The following is a 16,057-nucleotide window of genomic DNA, read 5'->3' as shown; positions in this document are numbered from 1 at the left end:
TGAAACATAGTGTCCTAGAATAAGTCCTTCAGTCATCATCATGTAACATTTTTCGTGGCTTAAGCAAAGCCTGGTAGCAATGCAGCATTGTAGGACTTTTTCTAGGGTGTCTAGTGCTGGATCAAAATCATCTCCATATGGTGTAAAGTCATCCATATATACTTCAAGTCCATCATTTATTAAATCTGCAAAAACGCTGAGGATAGCCCTTTGGAATGTGGCAGGAGCATTACATAGGCCAAAAGGTAGAACTCGATAGGCAAATGTTCCCCAAGGACAAGTAAAAGTAGTTTTGTCCTGGTCTTCAGGGGCAATCTGAATTTGATTGTATCCACTGAAGCCATCCAGGAAAGAAAAGAATTTCTTTCCTGCTAAAGTATCTAATACTTGGTCTATGAATGGGAGAGGAAAATCATCTTTTTGTGTAGCTTTGTTTAGCTCCCTGTAATCCACACAGATTCTCCATTTCCCATTCTTTTTTGGTACCACCACAAGTGGAGAGACCCATTTACTATCAAAAATAGGATAGATAAAATTGACATCTAGAAGTTTTTGAAGTTCAGCTTTTACCACATCCTTTAGATGAGGATTAAGTCTTCTTTGCGGTTGGCGAACAGGTCTAGCATCCTTTTCTATATAAATGTGGTGTGTACATAATTGGGGGTCGATTCCTTTCATATCAGGGTAATCCCATGCAAATGCTTCTTTATATTTTGTCAACAGATGAATGAGCTTCGTTTCTTGTTCAGACGTGAGATTGGCATTGATATTTAAAGTTTTTCCCGGTTCAATTTCCACAATTTTACTATTTGCAACAGAAGTAACGGGTATCATTTGATCATGTGTATCTTTCAGAGGATCTTCCTCTAATTCATTATCAAATGCTGCTTCTATCATGTGACACTATATGTGGGGTCTAGATTCAGTTTGACTAATGAAATTATTAATGGCATCATCTTCGGTCCGATCTTTAAAATCAAGTGCCTCTTGTATAGTCAGTGGAGATCTAATGTTATCAGTAAGGTATGATACAGGGTGCTTATTCGTTTTAATTATTGTGACACTTGGTTGCGCTGGAGGATATAGAACTAAATTCTTGATATTGGGTCCTTTGGTTATGGTCATATTTCCCTGCCGGCAGCCAATGTAAGCATCGGCAGTGGCAAGCCAAGGTCTACCTAGAATTAGCGGGTGTCCATCAAGTCAGGATTTTGGATTAATTATCAGGAAATCGGTTGGATATTCCCAGGAATCTACAGAGACCATGACATCGTGTAGAGTACCCTCTGGTCTAACCACAGATTGGTCAGCCAATTCTAGCAAAGTAGACGTTGGTTCTACAGATGTAATGCCGAGCTTTTGGCAAGTAGTGGTTGTTAAAATATTAATTGCAGCTCCCAGATCAACTAAGGCATTAGACAGGGTCTGACCATAAATTTGAACAGTTACAATTGGATTTCCTGGGTCTTCATATTTAATGGATGTTTCTTTCCCAGATAGTAAATCAGATAAAGTACCGACTACTTGGACTCTTGGATTAGTTGTTATATTCCTCCTTGGTTTCTTTATGCACAACTCCTTGATAGTTTTTGCGTATATAGGAATGTCTTGAATGGCTTGGAGGAATGGAATTTTTATGTACAGATTTTGTAATTCTCCCAGAATGTCAAAGTCTGGATATTGTATAGGTCGAGGTATGACTAGTCGTTCTGGGAACGGAGGAGAGGATGTACTTGCTTGATTATGAGTTTGCTGCGTATTTACATCCTCTTGTTGCAATTGATGCTCTCTTGGTAACTGATCTTCAATATGAACTGTTTTATCTCCCTCAGTTTCAATTATACATCCAGATCTTAACTGAAGATCATTGCACTCCCTCAGGTCGGGTCCTATTTCTGGTGATTCTATGATTTGGAGAGATTGGACTGGTCTGTTATTTGGATTGGGGTTGGGTTGGGCTGGGAGTTGCGGTCTCAGATTAGACTGGGGATTTTGTGGTAAGGCTGGCAGAGTAGGTTGAGGGAGCGGAATAGTTCCTGCTGGCTGATGTATTGGTCTTTGCCAGTTTGTCTGCCAGGGTGAACTTTGTGAAGTAGGGGGAGTCCATTGTGGAAGATATGGGCCATTTTGCCAGTATGGTGGAGTGTAAGGGAAATTCGGCCAACCAGATTGGCTTGTCTGATTCAGCCACGGGTTTGAAGAAGGAAACGGCTGTGGTGACCAGTTTGAAAATGGGGGTTGAGATTGATTTTGCCACATACTATATTGTTGAGCATTATACTGTGGAGGTTGAAAAGAAGAGGTTAGGTTCGGGAACATACTAGATTGTCTCGGCTGCCACTGGCGACGCTGATTGATCAAGTACACCGATTCTGGTTCTTCTTCCGCTTCCTTATATACCGCTTTCAATCCAGGAAGTGAGGGGCAGCTCTCCGTAAGGTGATCTTTTGTACAGATGGCGCATGTTTGGACTGTATCCAGTGGACATTCCTTGTGGCTATGTTTTTTTCTGCATCGGGGGCAGAAGATCGCCAAATTCTGTTCTGCCTCCATCTGCTTCTGTTTAGCCTGCACAATATCGAGTTGTGTAGTTAGTGTCCCCAGAATATCAGTTTTAAAATTTTCTAATAAATTTCCAATTTCTACACGTGTTACTCCTTCTGTTGATATTTTGTTATCTCTTGCAAACCGATCATATTCTGCCGGTTTTATTCTTGTGCTGCCTCTCGAACTCCTGATACATAAATCAATGATGTCAGCAAAATTTTCTTGATAAATATCACCTTTTCCCATGATGTTTAATGTTTCAATCCATTGTTCCTTCATGCCCCTTATCAATGCGGTTTTTAACACATTATCAGGTAAAGGTAGTGATGCATAAGGAAATCTTTGTAGATTGTACTGAAAACATTCCACATACTCCTCTAATGTTTCATTCGGTTTGGCTGTCATTTGGAATATTTCGTCCTTTAATTCTCTAGACCTACAATAGTCTTGGTATTTTTTTAAGAAGGATTCTTTCATTTGATCCCAATTATTGATAACCCCACCACCTAGTCCCATAAACCATCTTAAAGCAGCCCCCTTTAATGTAGAGGGGAATAATTTCAATTTCTGGGGATCATTGGTGTAATCATATCCCCTGCATAACACATCGAATTCGAATAAAAATGCATCCGGATCTTCTGATGTGAGACCGTGAAATGTAGCGATATGTTGAAGAGGGATAGCTTTCATGGGCGCATTTGCTGCAGAATCCACTATAGGATATTGTAATGTAGAGGTTTGAGCATTTGGCTGGTTCTAAGCCATAGGATCGAATATATGCTAATAACCTTCTGGGATATCTAGGAGGGTATTCCTAGGTTGAGAGGAAATGGTTTTGACAGGGATAGTTTTAATAACACTTCTTTTATCTGGGATAATGAGAATACCTGATGTCTGAGGAGATTGGATTCCTTCAACAATGATTTTGGCAGCGCTTCCCTTATCTGGGCTATTTAATGGTTGATTTGTTCCAATAGGAGATTTTGGTTCCTCGGTTTCCCCCATTTCTCCTTCTCCTTCACAAAAGTTACTGAAATTCCCTTCCTGCAATAGTTCTGGAGTAGAATTTTCAATTTCTTGAAAGTCCTGCTCTTCAGTTTGACTATGCACCTCAGCAAAGGCTACAGATGGTGATCCTGTGGCCTGAAGGGGACTAGTAGGCTGCTTAGAAATGATTTTCCTGGGGCCTACTGATGGCTGAGATTCTGTTTTCTTATAGATTTCATCTATGAAAGTCGTTCGGCCAAGGGTCACCGGCCCCTTAGCTTTTTCAAGTTTGGATGGAGGTTTGATATTCTTTTCTAGCTCTTTCTGCTTAGTCATGAACTCAAATGAACTGCTAAATTCTATTCAAACAAAGAAAGAGCAAATCTGTTAGGAAAGCGGACAGTGGAGCAGGGCTTTTACATGCTTTGCACGTAGGTTCTTACCTTCCGTTTTTAAGATCCAACTCTTCCCTAGCAGGTTCGTACACTACTCTGAAAAAGACAAATGGCTACACTCTTTTCCCCGGCAACGGTGCCAAAATGTAGAGCTATAAAAAGGGTCTCTTTCACCTCTAATTATCTCACATTAATATGTCAATCCGGGATTGTTTGGTTATTACAAAGAGTGACTCAATCCGAGGCTATTTGTCAGAGTAATGCTAGTAGTACAGTGTTCTACAAAAATACAAGAGTAAACGGATGCTTGTCTAGAACTAAGTTACTTCAAATGACTAAAGCACACACTCTTAAAACTAGGCAACTGATCAGTCAATGGTTCGGTGACGATAACCCATCCCTTTGGAAACTAATGGAAAGGAAATTAAAGCATGGAAAATCACACATTCAGAAAACTAGGCAACTTATCAGTCAAGGGTTCGGCAGCAATAGCCCGTCCCTTTGGAAACTGATGGAAAGGAAATTAGAGCATGGAATGTAGGTCTGGGAGCGAGGCAGTAAATGCCGAGGCTCGCTACAGCCTTAGACCATCTCTCACACCAAAATAACAAATGCAAGTAAATGGAACGGCAGATAGCAAAATGGAACAGCAAATAAGAAATTGAACAGCAAATCTGGAATGGAACAGCAACTCTAAAATGGAACAGTAATCGAACAACTAAGTCTCGCGAGCATCAATCAAACTTAATCTATTAATCCAAATGCACTCTTCGCAATCAAATAACCATCTTTCACTCTTAAGGAAAATCAAGCAGAACACACTAATGAAACAGCACTAACTATTGATAAATTATGGAACAGCGCCAGTAAATCATATACACACGCAACACACTGGAATAGTAATCTGATCAATATTGATTAACAAGAATACGACTGTATTTCCAAATAGAACAGCATTACTTCTGAATCCAACAATCGTAAAGAACACTTCTTGCAGATGAATCTTATAATATGAATGTATAGCACAAAAGCTCTGTAACAGAACAGTAATAATATTCGGTTAAGACTAACAACATGCAATCAACTCTGAAAGGATCAATAATATAATGCAGAGTCAATACATAATTCTATTTGTAAAAACCTTAATGAATTGATCTTAACAGAGCATGTAATAGCAACTTATAAAGCATGTCAGATTACCGAATAACAATGATAAGCAAACCACGCAGAAATCAAAACGTAGTGATACAGAAGCGAGTGTCCTCCGGGGCCGGGCCCTTAGCCTCAAGGGTACACCGCTTTAAGTTAATCCAGACGCAGAGATGAGACAAACACCAAGTTTATATTAATGCATAAGACAAAATTACAATGAACCAGTTCTTCAACGAGACTCGATGATCAAAGTTGATCTTTTACAGAAAATTACATAAAAACATATCCCTGGCTTAACAGTGCTGTCCCTTTTTATAAAGGTGACGGCGGAGATGTCTAAGTAACAAGATAAATAAAGCAGCGATCCCTCAGGATCAAGGATCCTGAGAGATTCGCCAAACTGTTAATCCTTCATCTTTTCTTTTCTTTTCCGCCGAGCTGGTGTCTTCTCCTCCTTTTTCGGGCCGATTTGCCTCGATCTGCTTAGCCTTGTTTGCATTCGGTTTCCCTTCAAAGGAACAACAGTTATCTCGTCTTTGTCTTTTCCTTCGGAACGGAAACTCCTCGTTTTCACCTTTTTCTGCACAGAAGAATAACACTTATCAACGATTAAGTCTTACATATTAATTCTTACATGTTTTGTTATAATCCTTTATTGTTTTCCAAATTCATGATGCAAAAAGGTTTGCAAATTCTACTGAAAGCCATTGAAATGATTATCAAAAGCATAATTTTTTAGTACTCCACATTGTTTACCTTGGGAAATGATAACGGATGGAAGAGGGTAATTTGTAGGACCCAAGATTACAACCGCTCTAAGGAACCACCACATTACACATAGAGTCACTTCTCCATATCACCCGTAGGCGAACGGGAATATTGAAGGCACCAATAAGGTCATTGAAGCAATTCTGACCAATACAGTCTCAACACATCGACGGGACTAGGCTACTAGACTACCAGAGACCTTGTGGGCATATCACACAACTTAGCGAAATACTACTGGATATTCTTCATACCAACTTGTATTTGGAAAATAACCTATCTTTCCTATTGAATTTGAAATAAAGACTCTCATAATAGCTCAGGAAGACTTGGGATTGAATCTGACAAAGTCCCAAACCAAACGAATTCAACAAATAAATGAATTGGACAAGGCTCGACTACTTGCTCTACAATGCACTACAATTATTGAGCAGCAAATGGAAAAGTGGCATGACAGTCTTATTAAAAACAAGACATTTCAAAAAGGAGATTGGGCACTCCTCTATGACTCTAGATTCCAAGACTTTTCGGGCAAGTTATAGACAAGGTGGCTTGGCCCTTATGAAATTCAAGAAGTACATAATAATGGTACTCTCACTCTGACTACCATTGACAAGTTTGGTCATTCTTTCAAGTTGAATGGACATCGGGTGCGTCTTTATCATAAACCACTCACCAAAAATTCTTTTTGTCAATAGGTACATGATGACCCCACTATGCAAATTGTAGCTACAGGGAGTGATGACCTAGGAGCTTTTCTCTCTTAAAAATGTATATTTCTTCAGCTGTAAATAATTTATATACTATTTTACGGTTGGTTGAAATTTAGTCAAACATCACCATGTAAGTATGAGGATTTCTCTTATTTTTGGGTGTGTTTAGAAATTCTTGTTCAATCGATTGAATGATTGATGTTCAATCAATTGAACAACACTAATTCCTTTTGTGTGTTTTGATGTTCAATCGATTGAACAATTGTTGTTCAATCGATTGAAAAATCGTTGTTCATGATGAGCCCAGAAATGGGTAACTATATGGGGTCATTCTGCCTATTATTTTCATTTAATCCACCATCCTCAATATTTTTGTGCATGTTTTTGAATATATTTATGTCAATAGAGTGAATGGGGGTGGTCATTTTGCCATATAGTCTAATGAGTGTTTATTGCATATTTTTTTGGACAATTTTGGACAAGGATCGGGAATTTATGAGAAAAATGGCAGCGAAACTCGAGGAAACAGGAATAAGGACTTATAGGAGGGGTGTCATCTTCATTAATCACCCCCCCCCCTTGAATTCTTCATCAACAGATCGAAGTACAAAGGCACACATTGATGATTCCAAGGGGCAGCTGAGCAAGTCAAGTAGGGCTGCTGTTATCTTCAGTTCTAGGCAACCGAGTTCCTTAAGTTTAGGAGGATTGTTGGGAGTCCCCACTTCCATAAATAAGAAGGCTTCAAGCCTCAGTAGGTTATCCATTTCATTGTATATTTTCGCACTTTTGTGCAGCCCTGTACTCAGCTCATTTTTGAGCTTTTTTTGAAGACAGTTTTGTGATGTAACTGCTATTTTTTGGTAAATCAGGATGAACCAAGCTTTGAATCAGCACTGATCTTTTCTAGAGGGCTAAAGCTCTTGGGTTAGGGCCCAACCCAAGTTTCCCAGCACCTCCTTTGTGTATTTATATGCTTTTGCTTGCATTCATGAGATAATTTATGTTGTTTAGGTTAATCTTACTTCATTAGATTAGATTGCTTTTGATGGTTAGAAGAGTTGTTTTTGCTTCAAGTTGCTTCAGTAAGTTGCTGCAGTGACAGAAAAAGATCCAAAATGGCTACCAGTAGGTCTTGATCTCCTTTCTCCCTCCTTGGGACCATGATTTGAGGTCAAGGCACTACTGTTGCCACCAAAAACACAGTTTTTTCCCTTCATGCAATTGCTAGTGTGATAGTTTGAGTTGGAGAAGTTGATATTCGTTTGGATTCACATGCTTAGATCATTTCATGTTCATTTACCATGTTTTTCTCCCATAATCTTCTGTTCAGCATTTCTCTGGTTTTAGGTCAAAATTTAGGTTAAAATAGACAAAGCTCTATTTTTCGGTTCTTGCTTTGGTCACTTTTGAGAAGTAAGTTTGTAGCTCTTTTGTAGAACATTCTAGCTTATCATTCCTCCATAACACAGCCTGTACTAGTTCATCTCTCAAGATTTCCCCACTCAATCACCACATTTCGCAAATCTGCCCTAATTTCTGCGTTTTTCCACAAAGTTGCTTTCTTGCCCTTTGAATAAATCCAACCATCTCCTTTGTTCCTAATCTTCATTGATAAAGTTCTAGACCCCTCAACACCTTCATCCAACCTTCATTTCCCTTTTCCCATCATTTTTCCACCTTCAAATCTCAGAAAACCACTTTCAGCGTCCTCCTATAGAACCTCCTGTAGATCCCCTACAACATCCTGTAGAATTTCCTGTGAGTGATTTTTCGAAGTCTGGTCACAATGGAAGTCTCCAGAAGGGTACTAGGGGCTTCTTAGGACCTCTCCACACCTTTCTCACCATCTGCAAAAGCCAACTCCATCTTCTTTTGCCACCAACCCTCTGCACATTCATAACCATTCAAATCACAAGCATAATAATTTCACATAAAAATACTCAAAAGTAGGAAAAGATGATTTATTCTCATTTCTCCTTTGAAGTAGCTTGAATAAATGCAATTTTCCTTTTCAGCAGTCAATGACACCCATTTCAGTAGTTTCCATCTCTTTTCTTGCAAAATTAGGGTTTACTAGGGTTTGTTAAGGTTTGCATTTCATTTCAATTTTCCTTCACTTTCTACAAGTAGAATAGCCCCTGTAGAGTTCATTTCCTTTCATCATAGTTAAAGCTTCTTTTGAGAACTCATAAAAGTTGGCTTAAGCTCCTAGCAAATTTGTGCCAGCTGATCAAGTGACAACCTGCAGTAAGAGCTAGTACTTGTGCATACAACACCGTCGCTTCCAAGTTTGTTACGAACTACCGGGTTGATAAAAGTAAAGAAGGAAGCCCCAGGAGTTGTAACATTATTGCTGCAATACTGGAGCTCACCACTCTTTTTGGTGTCATTGCTGGGGAAGCGTCAAAGTATTTTGTGATTACTGCTTTTCTTCTATTTTCTACTGCAACATTCTGCTAAGTAGTTTATTTCAGCAAAAGTAGAGTAGTTGTTTCATTTCAATTCTGCAATTTCAATTCTGAAAGTGTAGATTAGACATTTCCTACTTTCATTTCAATTCTACAATTTCAATTTTGCAAGCGAAGATTAGAAATTTCCTGCTTTCATTTCAATTCTGCAGTTTCATTTCAGCAAGGTTTATTTCAGTTAGTTGCAATTTTTTGCTCAACCCATTTTAGTTTTGCAGGAACAAGAAAAAAAACAAAAATCAGCCAAAAAAAGAGAGATTGCCTTTCATGTCTTATAGGAACAGAGACAATTCAGGAAAAATCCTACCCAACACCCCCACCACATCACTAAGTCACCCTTCTCTCTTCTTTAATGGCAGTGATCTAGAAGAACCTATAGGTGAAACTCCAAAGATATACGAAGATCCTATAACAGAAGAAGAGCAAGAAACCATTCCTCCTGAGACCATGGCTGAAAACAAAAATGTTAGAGGAAATGGGGAAAGAATAGAAGGTGCCTTTCCTATCCGAGAGACCAATGGGGACACAAAAATGAAAAACATAAGTCCTTTAGCCTTACCTCACTTCCATGGATTGACTACTGAAGATCCTGATACCTTCTTGTTTGAATTTGTTGTTCTTTGTCGAACCTATGACTATGCAGAAGACGAGCAGAAGTTGAAACTGTTCCCTTCTACCCTCAAGGATGTAGCCTTGCGCTGGTTCATGGGGCTACCTGGAAACAGTATCACAACTTGGTCCCAGATGCAACAAGCCTTTAACAACAAATACCAGGACTATTGTAGGTCAAAGGATACCAAGGAAGAAATTTTCGCATGACCATGGGGAGTGATGAATCTTTAGAAGACTATGAAGAGAGGTTTCAACTCAGTTATAAAAGGGCCAGGTGCACACTTGACCCTGAATCTCTGAAGTTGGTCCTGCTTAGAGGAGTCCCTGAAGACCTTCTAGATACCCTCCATTTGCTGGCTAGGGGAGACATCTACCAACTACCTTATGATGACATAAAGACTGTGTTTAGAAACCATTCCAGGTCAACTAGAAAGAGAGGTAGGGGAATTCAACCTTTAGCCAGTACATCCTCATCTAGTTCATCCCTTAGAAATGAACTTGAGAATCGGCTGGAAGATTTCAAGAGCGAGGTGAGGTAGGCTCTTGCCATGCAAATGGATACCTTGCATATCAAAAGGAAACAAGAGGAAACCGAGAGGGCTTTGGCCATCTATTTTCCCAGGTGCACTAGAAAGCATCCTAGGAATGAATGTCCATTGCACTCTATAGAAGTTTGTTTAGTCTGTGAAGAAGACCATCCTACGAATCAGTGCCCTTCCTTACCCGGGATCAAAGCTGCATATTAGGGGGTTGAAGGGGCCACTGAACCACTCTATTTCATGAACCAAAGGAGGCCTCATGGACCTAGACCTTTTCAGTAAGGAATGCAAGGGACATCCCAGACCTATTACAACCCCAATCAAGCCACTTCCATGCCTTCTCAGGGTCCCCCTGCTCATCCTTCCTGGTCCACATCCCCTCCTTGGTCGTATCCTCCTCAATACCAGGCTCCTCTAGTTGCTCATTCATTTCACTCTTATGCTCAGCCACAGCCTCAGTGGAATGCACCTCATCAGGGGTGGAGGCCCAAGTACAACTCTCCTCCTGCTCAACCACAACCATTACCTCTTGCTCCTCCAAGACAACCCCAAATACCTACTCAACTGAACCTGAACCCCAATAATAGATAGGCCCAGCAGGTCTATACTGGAGAGACATCATGCCTGACCTATGCTGTGGAGATTTAGGAGATTAACCTACAATCTGGGAAGGTTCTCCCAAATATACAACCTCCTCCTAAGGAGGATGAGGAAGAAAAATAGGAAAGTGAATCGAAAGTCACTCCACCCTTTCCTGAGAGACTAACTGGAACCACACAACCGACCCCAGAAGAAACTGAACTTTTGGGAGAATTGAAACAATTATGTGTAAAGATACCACTTCTCCAATCCATAAAGGATGTACCTATCTACAACAAGATGATCAAGGAGAAGTGCTTCAGGCACCCAGGCAGGTGCAAGAGAGATGCCCCAACTGTCAATGTCATAAGACAACTGTCCGACTTGATGTTCGGGCAAGTGATCTGTCCAAAATATCTAGACCTTGGGAGTCCTGTAGTCGATGTCCACATCAATGGAACCATAATCGCCCATACCTTGATTGATCTAGGGGTTGCCATTAATGTGATGACCAGGGACACTATGCTCAAACTCAACCTTTAGGGTTCCCTGAGAAAGACCTCAACAGTACTGCAGTTAGTGGACCGCTCCACCGTGACCCCTGAGGGGATTGTGGAAGATGTAATGGTCTCTATTGATTCCTGGGAGTACCCTGCTAATTTCCTGGTTCTCCAGCCAAAGGCAAATCTCACTGGGTATCCTCTCATCCTGGGAAGACCTTGGGTGGCTACTACAGATGCCTACATCAATTGTCAAGCTAGGAACATGAAAATCAAGAATGAGCATATGTCCAAATAGCTAGTCCTATATCCTCTTGCCCAACCTCTGCTAGAACATGATTTACCTCTCTAGTTGGAGGAGGAAGATGAGGATGAAGTCTATTCCGCACCATTGAACACAGTGGAAGCTACCATGGGGGTCCAAAAACTGAGGATGATCTTATTGAAAACTTGATCCAGAATCCACCCCCCAGTGTGTTGCCATTAGAAGAGTTGGTGGAAGAAACCCAAGCCAATGCTTTAGTTGATCTCTATGTGGCTGATCTGACCCCTCTCCAAGTCAAGAATGTGGAATTCAGCCCAGAAGGAACCTTGAAGATCAACTCATCCCTATCCACCTCTCACGAGAAAGAACTATGTAGCTTATTGAAAAATCACTTGGATGCTTTTGCTTGGAGATATAAGGAGATGAAGGGAGTCCACTGGTGAGCCCTTGGGACTCCCTTCTTTAATTTTATCAACCCGGTAGTTTGTAACAAACTTGGAAGCGACGGTGCTATATGCACAATTACTAACTCTTGCTGCATCTGTCACTTGGTCAGCTGGCACAAGTCCACTAGGAGCTTAAGCCAACTTCTATGAGCTCTCAGAAGAAGCTTTTCAACTGATGGATGAAAGCTAACTCAAATGAGGCTAATCTACTTGCAGAAAGAAACTGAAAGCAGAAAGGAAATGTAAACCCTAGCAAACCCTAATTTTACCAGCTAGCCCTACTGATGCGAAAAAGAGGATGCAAGCTACTGAAAGAGATGCCATTGACTTCTAGGAAGCTAAAATGCATGTGTCTAAGTTATCACTATCTGAAGAAAACATATTTTTGTATTTTTGAATAAGTTGTCAGTTTCATCATGCATATGCTTTCACTGTTCTTTGACTGTGCAGGGGTGGATTAAGGAGGAGAAATGCTTGGAAGAGGTTGGGAAGGTTCAGAGAGGGTCTAAGGAGTCCCTAACACCCTTCCAGAGAGTTTCACAAAGTTTGGCTATCAAGAAACCTCATTTGTGAGCTTCTACAGGAAGTCTACAGGGGTTCTACAGGATGTTCAGGAATTTCTACAGGATGTTAAGAAATTTCTACAGGATGTTTAAAAATTGGATTTTGGAGGATGGGTGAGTGAGGGAAGATGCATGAATGGATATGGAGGTAGGATAGGGGTCTGAAATGTCCCAGGGACTGGTGGATGGAGTGGTGAGAAGCTGTAGATAGCTAAGTTGGCTCAAAGAAGGCTTAAACAATGATGTACAAAAACTAGGGTTATGTGAGTAAATGTGGCAAACGTGAGTTGAGGATTCTAAGTAGAGGGTGGAGTGGATGGTGCTGATGGAGAATAAGCAGATGAAGGAGTGGTACAGGTGCTTTGCAATTCGTTTTTCCAATCTGAACCAACAAAGACTTGTAAATTCAAAGACCTAGTTTCGTTGACCTAATTTACTAGCTGTCAGTAAATATAATGAACAGAAGTGTGACCTGCAATGAAACCATGTATTTTAACTCATGAAACTAAGCAAACGAAAGTCTGAACTTGTAACCAACTTCTACACATGAAGATCAAACACTAGTGATTGCATGGCAAAGCAAAATCAGCGTTTTTGTGGACAGCAAAATCATCCTAGTCACAGCTCCTGATCCCACTGAGGGAGAGGTGAAACCACAGATGTTTGTTGGCCCTTTTCTTGAAGCTTTTTCTGTTAGCAACCGATCAACTAAATCTGAGCATGAAAAGTTATTTTACTCATCAAAAACAACCTAAATAACAAAACAAGATTTAAATCTAAATAGCAGATTTTATTCTAAGAATGCAGCAAAGACACATGAAAGTAAACAAAGGAGGTACTGGGCACTTGAGATGGGCCCAACCCCAAGAGCTACAGCCTCCTAAGAGAGATTTAGAGCTGGTACAAAGCTGGATTCATCTTTATTGAGCAAGAAATGTTACATTCCAAAAACTGTCCACAAGGAGAACTTGAAAATGTGCTGAGAGCAAAGCTAATCTACTGCCTAAAAATCGAACTACAAACTAGCTAACTTCTGCCTACACCATGACTAAAAAATGACTACAAAATGACTATAAAGTGACTAACTGAAATGAGGCCCTAAGCCCTCTTATTTATACAAATTGAGGACCCCAACAGTCCTCCTAAACTTTAGGGACTCGGCTGCCCAAAACTTGCAGTTAACAGCAGTCCTACTTGACTTGCTTGGCTGCCCTTGTGGTAATTGATTTGGTGGCCCTTGAACTCTGATCTGATGGTGGAGAATTTGAGGTAAGGGCCCATAAATGAAGGGGACACCTTCCTACAAATCCTCTCCCTTGTTCTCCCACGAATTTGGCTGCCAAGTGCTCATTAAAACCTTCAATTTTGTCTCCAAATTGACCAAAAAGGCTACACAAAGCACACATTAGACTTGTTGGCATAATGACTAACCCAATTCACTCTATTAGAATAAATATAATCAAAAACATGCAATAAACTAATGAAAATGGTGGATTAAGTCAAATTAGGAGGTTGAATGAGCCCATATAATTATCCATTTTTGGGGCTCATCATCACCCCCTACTAAAAGTGTTGCTCATCCTCTGAGCAACCAATCTATCTCCTCATCTTTGATGGCCCTGGTGGCCTCCCTGTCATGCTAAGCTTCTGAAGTGATGTCCTCTTCTTAGTCATGAAACCATGCTTTTCTCTTTGCTTCTTCCCACTGCCTGTGCTCCTTTTCCTAGAGAAGTTTCAGCTTTGGTATGATTGTGCAAGTATATTCAATCAGATGGTGGAAATGGTGGTGAAAGGAGATGAAACCAGTGGAGGATGGAAGAAAAGAGTGGTTGCATGCCTCCTCAATAGACTTCAAGCTTCAAATCCCTCTCCATAATTGATTCTGGCCTGCCCAAAGGCTCTACAGGATGTTTCTGGTAGCAATACAGAACTTCCTGTAGAAAGTCCTGTAGCTTCCTGTAGAAGGTTGAACCATGACTAGAATGTGTCTGAACCCTGAAAAAATGAGTGTTCATGGAGGGGATGGATGTGAGGATGCCTGGGAACTTGGTAGGGACCCTTCTGCTTGTGTTGGGAGGCCCCCTTTCCGCATTGTGTTCCTGCAACCTGCAACAATTTCCATGGATTAAACTTGTTTTTTCCCTCTCTGTTTCTTCCTTCTTTTCTTTCTTGCTTTTCCTCTTGCTTCTCCTGTGGCTTTTCCTGTGATGGCTTGCCCTAGGTTTTCTTTCCCTTAGCTTCCTTACCCTTAGTTTTCTTCTCTGCCTCACTATCTTGCTTCCTCACGCTCTGTTTTGGCTTGTGCACTGATCAGAATGGGAATTCTGTATATGGTTTCCTCCCCAGAACATGGGGGACAGTATCCCTCAAGTGTTTTTTCTTTGCAAACCATTCAACCAGTCCTGTCATGTTTTTCACTCTATCGAGTCTTGCCATAGAAAAGATAATGGGCTTTTTATGGTCATTCAAAATACACATGTGTTCAGCTGTCTGTTCAGGATTGAACAAGAGTTCCGCAATTGAACCATGTAAAGTAGTAAGACGATGATGATTCTCTGTATAAGGGAAATAAATCTGCATGTCTGCTCCAGGAGAAAAAATGTTGAACTTGAGATCAAAAACATCAATTCCATGAACCACACGATAAAGACCAGGAAGGGTGAAAGCAGTGTGGCTCTCATACTGTCCAATAGTATCCTTGCTTCCAGCAATCTCTTGATACGTGCTAGTGATAATAAAATCTGCATGATTCATTGCAATTAGATCTGCAGTAAACTGGCAAGAGAAATGGTATTTTTTTCATATTTTTTTAGTATATGTCTGAATCTGAGTATTTGGTCTTCTCCAAAGCATGGGCTATGTTGCACTGAAGACAATTCCAGGCAGCAATAAGAAAACGGCTTTTGAATTCATAGACAAACTTGCATTCACATTTTCCCTACCCCCTCAACATGTCGAATTCACCACCTTTTGAATTATTTGCATGGGAAGGTTATGTTCAGGCCTACCTCACTGAGAATTTCCACCCTCGCCGTGAACAGTCCAAGCTTCTTCGTATGCAGGGTTTCCTGTACCGCAGCTTCCTGTAGAAACGCCTGTAGAGTGCCCCTACGCCTCTGAGCGAGCCTGATACGCAGCAGAATCTCGAAGACAGGTAGAAAAACTCAGTGGAGGACAATAGGTTAACCAATTGTGCACACTTCAGTTGAGGATGTGGAAAGTGCAGATGAACAGCAGTTTGTGAGTTTCAGTCGAGCCTTCTTTAATTGCTACATGATTTGTGGTGAAGGAGTGAGGTGGACAGGTGTACATGGCCACATGCAGACGACAGTGTTGTGATGAGCTGCATGTCCTCTTCTCGTTAATCAGTTGCACTGGAGTTAAAGCCTCTACCACTGTCTGTTTTTTTTTTTTTTTTAATTTTCATGTGAGTTGTCTAACACGTACGCTGCATGATTCTTGGCTGATTGCTAGAGAATTGGACAAGGAACTATCGGCTTAATCCCACCACTTCATTCGTTAT

At 40.7% G+C, this 16,057-nt stretch overlaps 1 pseudogene; it reads right to left on the bottom strand.

Moving 5' to 3' along the window:
• Positions 1 to 14,844: 14,844 nt before the first annotated feature.
• LOC149211336 (sucrose synthase pseudogene) lies at positions 14,845 to 15,288 on the bottom strand (annotated as a pseudogene).
• Positions 15,289 to 16,057: the final 769 nt, after the last annotated feature.

This window comes from Pinus tabuliformis, chromosome 1_1 (genome assembly GCF_031772625.1).
Source record: "Pinus tabuliformis cultivar Carrire ecotype Pingquan chromosome 1_1, CPIR1, whole genome shotgun sequence".
Lineage (NCBI taxonomy): Eukaryota > Viridiplantae > Streptophyta > Pinopsida > Pinales > Pinaceae > Pinus > Pinus tabuliformis.
This window is presented reverse-complemented; position numbering and strand designations above follow the sequence as displayed.